This window comes from Pan troglodytes, chromosome 20, assembly GCF_028858775.2.
Source record: "Pan troglodytes isolate AG18354 chromosome 20, NHGRI_mPanTro3-v2.0_pri, whole genome shotgun sequence".
NCBI lineage: Eukaryota > Metazoa > Chordata > Mammalia > Primates > Hominidae > Pan > Pan troglodytes.
The window spans coordinates 34504514-34515000 of NC_072418.2; the positions used below are offsets into that span (position 1 = coordinate 34504514).

General features: G+C 45.3%; 1 long non-coding RNA gene across 1 annotated transcript in view; it reads left to right on the forward strand.

Annotated features, from left to right (window-relative positions):
• Positions 1–10487, forward strand: part of LOC134809047 (uncharacterized) — an 83015-nt gene that overhangs the window by 59423 nt on the left and 13105 nt on the right. The window contains exon 3 of the long non-coding RNA XR_010153571.1: positions 6704–10487. This exon is cut by the window's right edge and continues 13105 nt beyond it. This is a non-coding gene — a long non-coding RNA (uncharacterized LOC134809047). The remainder of the gene's footprint in view (positions 1–6703) is intronic.

Below are 10487 nucleotides of genomic sequence, written 5' to 3' on the forward strand. Positions count from 1 at the left end.
GGGTGAGACGACAGCAACGATAAACCAATTCATCTTCAATTAAGGACACCATGGACAAAAATATGACAGACTGGGAAAAGACATTTGCAATGTCTTTGACTACCAAGGGATTGTATTTAGGTAATATCAAGAACATCAGCCAACAAAGAGCCAAGAAATAACCCAAATAGAAAAGAGACAAAGTGCATGAAATAAAAGAAGAAATTCAAAATGTTCACTAAAAAATAAAGAGATGCTCAAATCCACAAATAATGAGACATTAAATTAAATTAAAACAATGAGGAGGTAGGCCAGGCCTGGTGCTCACACCTGTAATCCCAGCACTTTGGGAGGCCTAAGTGGGTGGATCACCTGAGGTCAGGAGTTCGAGACCAGCCTCAACATGGAGAAACCCCATCTCTACTAAAAATACAAAATTAGCCAGGCCTGGTGGTGCATGCCTGTAATCCCAGCTACTCGGGAGGCTGAGGCAGGAGAATTGCTTGAACCCAGGAAGCAGAGGTTGCAGTGAGCCAAAATTGGACCATTGCACTCCAGCCTGGGCAACAAGGGCAAAACTCCTCAAAAAAAAAAAAAATGTGGAGGTGCCCTATCTGTATCATTAGATTGGCAAAATATGAGGCATGTGGATGGTGCTGTTACAAGAAAGGGGTCCAGATCCAGACACCAAGAGGGGGTTCTTGGATCTCACACAAGAAAGAATTCAGGGTGAGTCCATAGAGCAAAGTGAAAGCAAGTTTATTCAGAAAGTAGAGGAATAAAACAATGGCTACTCCATAGACAGAACAGCCGCAAGGGTAGCTGGTTGCCCATTTTTATAGTTATTTATTGACATTACACTAAATAAGGGATGGATTGTTCATGCCTCCCCTTTTTAGACCATAGAGGGTAACTTCCTGCGTTGCCATGGCATTTGTAAACTGTCATGGCGCTGGTGGGAGTGTAGCAGTGAGGACAACCAGAGGTCACTCTCCTTGCCATTTTGGTTTCGGTGGGTTTTAGCCAGCTTCTTTACTGCAACCTGTTTTATCAGCAAGGTCTTTATAACCTGTATTTTGTGCTGACCTCCTGTCTCATTCTGTGACTTAGAATGCCTTAACCATCTGGGAATGCAGCCCAGTAGGTCTCAGCCTCATTTTGCCCAGCTTTTATTCAAGATGGAATTACTCTTATTCCAATGTCTTTGACAGTGCTAAGCTTTAATAGGCTGTTGGGGGTCTAGGAGCTCCCACACGGAGTCAGTGGGAGTATAGACTGATGTAGGTATCTGGAGAACAATCTGGCAGAGGGGAGTCAACATGAGAATCTGCATCCCTGGAGCAGGCAATTTTGTTCCTTAGTACACATTCCCAAGAAATTCTCACACTGCTCCACATAGGGCCCTGAGCTAGGGTATTCACAGCAGCCTTGCCTATGGTGGTACAGAATTGAAGCAGCCTGGATGCCCATCTCTGGGGCAGGGATGGAGGACTGTCATCTGGCAGATGCCCACCTTGGGGGGGATCATCCAGCCATCAGAAGTCACAGACTATGTGAACCCATGACAACAGGCACGGATGTGAAGGCACAGTGCTCAGCAAAGACAGCGGGAAACAGAATAAGATGATGAATGCACTCCCATTGACACAAATTATCCAAAATGTTTGACAGTCTGTATTACACAAGTGGAATGGGAGCCAGTTCCTGGAATATTGACCCTTTCATTGGTGGGCTGTAGGAGATTCAAGAATAGAGCTGGGCTGGCCTGAGTGGTGAACAACCAACCCTCTGGGGACATGGGGAAGGGGCATTTTGCCAACCAAGATGACAATATTTTCAATATTTTAACCATAGATCTGGCTGCACTGGTGCATTTTGGCTGAAGATCAACCCTAGGTGGAAGCCCTGAGCACCACGCCCTTGGTCAGAATGGTAACAGGACACTCTCCTGTTCATGGTAGGGGGAGAAATCAGACAGTGGGGTAAGAGTCCAGGTCCTGTGGGAGTCCAAACTTGCAGGGCATAGACAGGAGTGATGAGCTGGATGACACTTGTGGACATGGCATAAGGGGCTTTTCAAAAAAAGGCCTCAACCCAAAGAGTAACTCAGGATAGAAATTCAGACACTTTGAAGACTCCAGGAGCTGAAATTATTTGTGTGTAAGGAAAGGCCTCTCCAACTTGTCCAAGTGACAACAGCATATGTCCACCCACCTACTGCTCTCCATGTAGGTCCACCGTGGTTAGAGCAAGTCTGACACCACCCACGAAGTCTGGATGGGAGTGACGGATTCCTCCTGTTCAACCACACCACCCCCAAAGGGATTGCCCCCTGCAGATGTTTTCTGTAACCTGCTCTGTAGGCAGGTGCCAGGTATGGATTTGTGAGTTGGGGTAGCTGTGATTTGGAGACACAGGCCATTGGTGTTGAGTTTGAGACCTAGTCAAGCTGTGGTCTCAGGAGTTCCAAGAAAGTGGATAGGAGGTTGGACATCTTTTGTGGCTGGGGAGGGAGCCCCTGTGTGAGTACTCAGATCGGATGCCGAGACGCATCTGTTTGTGCTCATTCTGTGATGACAGGGACACATTGATCCTATGCTTCGCTAGCTCACAAGGGGCTGGGAGTAACAATCAAGCAGTGAGTATGTAAGACGAACACACCACAATCCCCATCATTAGGGTGAGTGGAGTCTGGATCATCTGCCCTGTCAGGGAGGCAGCAGACTGCTGGGAAAAACTGGATGCATTCCAAACACAATCAGATCCTGCAGGCGTTATGGGCCTTCTCGAATCCACATTGGTCCATGCTAGGATGCTGGAATGCCAAGGGGCCATTACCCCCTGGCCCTTCTATTCCTGTCTGCTGTGAACGCTCCTTTGGAAATGGTAGAGAATTTGCATTTATCAGAAAATTGCTTACTTACTCTAATCATCTATTTGTAAGGTTTTATTTTAGCTAGATAATGAATAAGACTAAATTGATGTCAGGCATGGAGTAATTTTAACCAATACCTTCAGAAGTCTGTAATACCAAATATTGGAAAATTATATGTAGGGTAATCTAAATAATGAGATGTTAAAATTTCTTGGATCCCAGGAACTCTTCAATTCATTTTTTCCTCTCTCTCTTTCAACCTCACTGTGGGAGGCGCCATCTCTGACATCTTTATATATGATGTTCTCATTTCAAAATGCCACTGAACCTTCAAATGAACACTTGCGTATGGTCCTTGAATACAAAAATACTTAAATCAAGATTTTTATATTTTGGTGCAGCCAGCCAGAATGCACAGAGAGAGATGGGAAGGTTTAGCTCAGAAGCCTACCCAGGAAGGCAGAAAAGGTCCAGCTAAGGGAAGGGGAGAGGCACTGGGCTAGCAAACAGATACACGTGGAGATGCTAAAGATGGAAGGAAGAGTGTCTTCCCTTGGCCTCCTGTAACCTGGAGCAAAAACAAAATCCAAGTTGCAAAGGAAAATTCCTTCTCCTGAGACTGAGGACTTCAAAAGATGCTTCAAAAGGAATAAATACCATAAAATGTATACTGTGTGCATCGCCTGTGGCCAGCTCCTGTGTCTACAGAGAAGAAAGAGGAGATGGTGCACTGCAAGGCAGGTGGAGCTCAGTGAGCTCAGCATGAAGACCTGGGAGCTCCCTGACCATTGCCCACAAGCTTACTTCACTATTCTAGTCTCAGAGCAAATGGGGTAAATAGATAATTTGCATGAGGGTTAAAGAAGAGTTAAGGGGATCCAATGCCTGGATGAGTCCTTGTCCGCTAAGGGCAAGGAATGGGGCTGGTGCTTGACTGACGTGATTGAACTTGATTATGACAGTGACAGATACATTGGCTAGAGTCACACCTTTTTATTTTATTCATTTTATCTTTATTTTTCCAGCCTTATTGAGGTGTAATTGACAAATACAATTATATATATTCAAGGTGCATAACATGAGGATATGATATATGAATATATCATGAGACAATCACCACAACTCACTTAGTTAACACATCCTTCACCTTGCATAGTTACCTTTTTGTGTGTGTGGTGAAAGTATTTAGGATCTACTCTCTTAGTAAATTTCAAGTATACAATGCATTATTCTTAGCTGCATGGTGCATATTCGATCCCCAGAATTTATTCCTCTTATCATTGATCAACATCTCATTCCCCTTCCTGCCCTCCTCACCCCTAGCAATAAAAATTCTACTCTTCGCTTCTATGAATTCAACTTTTTTAGCGTCTACATGTAAGTGAGATCAGGTAGTATTTGTCTTTGTCTGGCTTATTTCAGTTGGACAATTCAATTAGACATTTTGTAATGTCTTCCAGGTTCATCCGTGTTTTTGCAAATGGCAGAATTTCCTCCTGTTTTATGGCTGGGTAATATTCCATTCTCTCTCTCTCTCTGTGTGTTTGTTTGGGGTGGGGAGTCACATTTTCTTTATTCATTCACCTGTTGGTGGGCACTAGATTGGTTTGATGTCTTGGCCATTGCAAATAGCACTGCATGTCATACCTTTTCATAGAGGAGGAAATAAAAGCTCAGTAGGTGTAATGTAACTAACTTGCCACAATCCTATACACAGGGAGTGGCCAAGCCAGTGTGTGAACCCTGATATAACTAGGTCTGAAGCCCACACTCTCAAGGGAGTTGCCAGGGATCAAGGGAAAAGCTCTAGAGTAGAGCTATGTGGCTGAGAAACATATCCCATCGATGGAGTAGCCTCTGAATGTTTAATAGTGACTACACTTTGCCAAAATGGGTCAAATATTTTGGAAGTTTAAAGTTTGGAGACAAAGGTGGAAAACTTTGTGTGTGGAGTAAGAAACGTTGGTTTATTTTGGCACTAAGCCCACCTTGGTTTTGTTGGGACAGCTCTGCTTCTCCCTATTATTAGGCAGTGGCCTGCCAGCCTTGCCCAATACTGCAAGGAACCCAACCAGTGAGGGGAGCCGCAGTCAGGGGTTTGGGAAGCGCAGAGTGCAGGCAGGTCCCGTGGGCTGGTAAAGTCACAGGAAGAGCAGATTTGATGCACTTTCTGCCTTAAGTGTCCCTTTCCTCCATTCTCTGTTTCTCTTGGTTTTGTTTTGTTTTTGGAGGAGATACTAGAATACTCATACTCAACCTTCAAAACTCAGCTCGAATACCACCGCCCCCAAATAACCTCCCCAGATTCTAAGAGGTCAGATTAAAGGCTCCCTTAGTTCACAGGCACCCCATGCACTTGCTGTTGTGTGGCACGGTGTGCTTGTCTGTCTCCCACTGCTAGGCAGCGAGCTTTCAGAGCAGAGACTCACATGGCTGTTGCGGAAGAACTGGGGACAGATGAAGCGCACATGTGCATGAGGCTGTGGTGCAGGCAGGGGCAGCAGGCTGCAGCCTGGACCAGCCACCTTGAGGAAGAAGGGCATCCAGACTGCTGGTGACCCATGCAGCCAGTGCAGAGTGAGAGCCCAGCAAAGTGGCCTTTTTGGGAATCTGATATGGATTGGTGCATGGGGGCAGGGGCCATGTTGACCAACCAGAAGGCAGGGTCGCTCAGTTTGTGAGTCCTTGCCCTGGGCTGTCTGCATCACCAGTCTATCAGGAAGTTCCTTCCTGCAATAGCAGTGTTTGAGCGGGGATTAGGGCCTGAAAAATGCAAGTAGTGACCTCACTCCCCACCCCACATTGATCCATTGACTATTGACTAGAACCAAGACTGGAAAGGTCTTATTCCCTTCTCAGATCCTCCCAGTCCTCAGAAAAGGGTCAGATAAAGTGAGACCAAGACACAGAGGAAGAAGATGGAAAGGGAGAGAAAGACAGAGATGGTAGACAACAAGACAATTGTGATGCGAAGGGAGAGTTCCATGCAGGAGAGGGCAGCATTGGAGGGAGATTCACCTGAGATCCATGTAGGAAACCAAACTCCAGCCCAGCCTCTGCTACCAAGAGGGTCCCACCTCACCCAGTTCTGTTCTCCCACGCATATAAAAATTTAAAAATATATTTTACTCTTTTCTCTGATACTCAATTCCCCTGAGGAATATTTTTTGTTTTGCTTTGTTTTGTTATTGTTGTTGTTGTTTTTTAAGGGAAAAACGTTCACGGAAGGTTATAAAACACATATAATTTACTCATGGTAATTGCCCACATGTTATTTATGTGCTGTGCTGGCAGTGAGACCGAGAAGAACGACTTGATCAATGCATTAGTCTAATCACGGGGTTCCTGCTCTTAATTTCTTTTGTTGGTAATTTCCATACTCGGGCAGCAATGCGTAGAATTATCTCGATTTACAGATCTCGGGGCCCTGGGGAAAATCACTTTGGAGCCATTTCTGTCTCCTGGGAAATTTGAAATTTATTCAACACTGAGTTTGAAAGGCCTATGATATGGATTCAACAACTCCAAATAATACCTTAGAAATTTAGTAGGTCTGTGTGACATTTTTCCTTTTTTAATTAGTAACTTTAGGGGGCTCAGAAACGGATCACAGAACATTTTTAAGAACAACTTTTGGTCAACTTGAAGCCAAGATTTGGCAGACTTGGCGTTTGCCGGGAAACACACACAAACAAAAACACTACTCTTTCTTTTCTTGTTAAATCCATGAAAGTTCCTGGCTTGGCTTTGCCCAGGGTTTGTAACACAGTCTTCTAAGGTGGAGTATTTATGGCAAGTCTATTGAAAGCCATGGGAGAAATTTCCTGTAACTTCAATTTACTTTGACAGAAGGAGACGCAACACCTGCTGTTAGCTGAACCTGCTGACCAGGCTCCGTCTCCTCAAAGTTTTGGGGGAGCAGAGAAGACGGTATGAGCAGAACTTCTTTCTCTTGGATCAGCTCCTAGGTTTGTTCTAGTGCCTGAAGAGAACAGGTTGCAGTATCTCCAACTGCAAAGCAGGTGCGTGGAGCCACATTCCTTCTGTTGAGCAAAGCCCTTCAGAGGGGCCCACGGGCAGGTGAGTCCTCCTCCCTTAACACAATATCACAGACAGTCCAGCCTCCAAGCCTCAAAGGGCAGAGCAAAAGGGCCAAAGAGGAGATGGCAGGCACAGCCTGGACTGTCTGAAATTTCAGATCGGCAGAGGAAATGTTGGCAAGCGTCGGGACCAACATTCTTCTACCATTAACACTCACCTAGGAATAATATCTATCTTTTGGGCTGGCACTTCAGGTTTACTGTCTCATATAATCTCGACAACCTGGGAGGTAGATGCATTCATATTCTTATTTTGCAGATGAGGCAATTGATCCTCCGACAGGTTGAGGAGCACCTGCAAGGTCTCAGACAGGTGGTAAGTATCAGAAAGAGAGGGTTTAAATGCAGATTCGGTCTGATTCTGCAGGAGATCTCATACCTGAACAGGTGAGTCATCGTCACGTTTCAGGAGCAACCACCAGGGCATGCTGAACTTTCTAAGGCAGTAGGGTGACCAGCTGCCTTGGTTTGCCGGAGACTGGGGGTTTCCCAGGACACAAGACTTGCAACGCTAAAACTGGGAAAGTTCTGGACAGACTGGGACAAGCTGGTTCCCTTATCTGGAAGTGAGAATAAAACATACGCTACTAAGAGTGCTGTGACTTTAAACTGTAAAATCAAAATAAGTGGCAAACCAGTGGTTTATGGGTAGGATGTGAGTCTCTGGCGAGTTTCTTTTTAACTGCATGGAGTTCCTAAGGCATTTTACACAGATCGCATTTGAAATGCCAGAGTTGTTGCATAGAAAGTTGGACCTGGGGCTTTCAAAAAATAGAAAGAGCGGGTCTTGGAAGGCTACAGTCCCAGCAAGGGTGATGGCTCCTTTCGGAATTCTAAGTTCCTGCTGGCCAACCTTATTCATTAGATCATGGGCTTGGCTCTTGGAGACAGTCAATGTTTTCTGTAGAGAATATTACCACGCAGTGGCCAGGAAGCAAATGCCAATAGATCTCCAAAATATTTGATCATACCAATGGATTGCCTAGAATATCTTGTGGTCTTTCTGTTGCCTTTGAGAGAATGTCATGGAATACCAGGTGGGGGTGGGGCAGGTGAGCTCAGGGTAGCAAGGATTCTGACATAGCAAAGGGAAATTCTGTATGGGACAGACTCAAAGGTCCCAGATGCCCTCTCAAATGAAGATGGCAATATTCCAAATATTCATTGATCCAGAAGCATCTCATGGCAGGTATAAGATCTGGGAGAACTCATCTTATTCCATTCCCAGGAAGCAAACATCCCTTCTTGGGCAATGTCTCCAGGCCACGCTTCTCATCCACAGAGCAGGTGCCTGTTCTCCCCGGGTCATCTGACAGGGGAGATAGAAAAGCTGCAAGAGAAAGCTCACAGCACGGGGCTGAGCCCTGGAGGGGAAGTACGGAGGCCTGTATTCTAATTCACTGATGATCAATTTGCAAGTTCTTTTTCTCTTAGTTCCCTTAGTTTCCTTCCAGGTAATGCAGAATTCCTTGAAGCTTCTCTAGGTTGTTTTACTTTGCAATCTTTGGTTAGAAGGTCTTTCTCATGTTAACAGGTGAGTTAAGGTAAGAGCCCCAGACTCCTGGGCTTCCCCCAGCCCACTCCATGTCCCCAAAAGAGATTCCATTGGGGGATACAGTTTGAATCACCTGAACTAGACAATTATTACAGCTTCTCTTCCAGGTTGAATATTTCAGGGTCCCTTGCCAAACAGGGGAAGATCTTGTTAAACCAAAATCCCAAATAGATTTCAAATATGCCGGAAGTTTACATGACCCTAAAGACTGCTCTCCATGAGAGACTCAGGGGCTGGGGTAGTACCTTCTAAATTTCCATGGGAAAATGAACATGCTCCAGCAAGAGCTTGGGAAAAGAAGATAGTCCCTAAGTTTTATTGTTTGAAATCTGTCACTCAAGGATGCGAACGTATCGCTGACAATTATGTAGCATCTCAGAGCTCAGAAAGCACTTTTGCATCGATTATTTCATTTCTTGTTCGTGCCAGTTGTGTGAGGTGGACAACATTATGTTCATATGAGAAATGCAGCCCAGAGAGGCTCAAACCCAGCACTTTTAACTCCCAATCTCCCTCTTTTCTCAGTACCATGTGGTAAGTCTTTATTAACCAGAGTGTCCAATTAACCAGAACATGCCTGTGTCTTAGGGATCATCCCAGACTGATTTTCTTTGCAGAAAACCCCAGGGAGCCACAGCCTTTCCTGCACCTCCTTTTGTTAGCTGTATGTTTTTTTAGGGGCCCAGTGAGGACTGCATTTCAGAGCCTGTGTTGCAAAGCTCATTGCTGTGGAGGAGACGGTTATGGGCTGGGGCCTGGGTCTTCCGCCCCTTCCTGGCAGACCAGGAGCTTCAGTTGCTCTCTGTGAAGTTCTACTTTGCAGGAGCCTGACACAGACGACAGCCCCAGGTGATCCCTATTCTTCAAGACCAAGCCAGGGAAAATCTTCCAGATGTTCTTGCTACTCACCCCGACCTTGCGGTCTTACCCTTCTGGCTGAACAAGAGACAAACAGCTCCTCTCCACTTGGCTGTGTGCGGCTTAACGAATGCGTATGAAGACCGTATAAATAATTCACATCACTCAAGAGGTGGCGAGCTGAACAAGTCCCTTCTGGTTACATTTATTTCAAGATAAGGTGAAACTAAGTGAGTGATGGCCCAGTTACAGAGGCCAGGGTCCAAAGGGGATTGGGACACTCTAAGTTACACCACCAGAGTGATTTGTGCAGAACTGTGTCAACTTAGAGATCCTGGCACCTTGGGGGAAAGGGAAATGTCTTATCTCTAAGAAAAGTGATACAGGATGAGTATTTTCCAAGTACAGCCTATAAGCTAATTCTGCAGAATCAATTTGGCTCTGCCAGGAACCAAGTTTCCGCTTTAATCTAAGAGGAACTCTGAATTAGTAACCTTGCAAATGTTGTCTTCCCTTGGAAATGTCACTAAGGGACTCTTCGAAGCATGGGTGTGGGTCCTTGGTGTAGGTCCTCTAGGTGCATGAGGTGGCACTTTCCAGAAGCATGGGTGAACCTCCCAAGGGAGTCCAGAGTCTTTTATTGGAATCGACGGATGAGAAAAATATTGTTTTGCAACTTGAGTGAATGTGGCCTCCAAGATCAAAACCTGGACTAGAAAAGCCTGTGGAGTGGCGCTAGAACGGGGCAAGGTAGAGAGGAGAGCTTTCTCCTGCTGTGAATTTACCACTCATTCCTGTATTGTAGCCACATGCTTTAATTTTTTTTTCTTCTCCCTTTTCCCACAGTGCCCCCTAAATATTTCCACTGAAGACTTTTAGAACTTTGGAATAAGGAAAGTGTATCTCCAGCTGACAATAAAATTTACGAAGCAAAGAATGCCTCCGTTAATACTTTCCAAACGTCTTTGTTTTTGAATGAGCAAGATGCTGAGAACCTTCCAATTCAGTAACCCTGCCTCTGACAGGCAGCAGAACAGTTAGCAAGGTTGACAGATAGATGCAGCCACACGATGCAATAATCCTTGCTGCACTGAACTTTGTATTTAAACACTTATTTTAT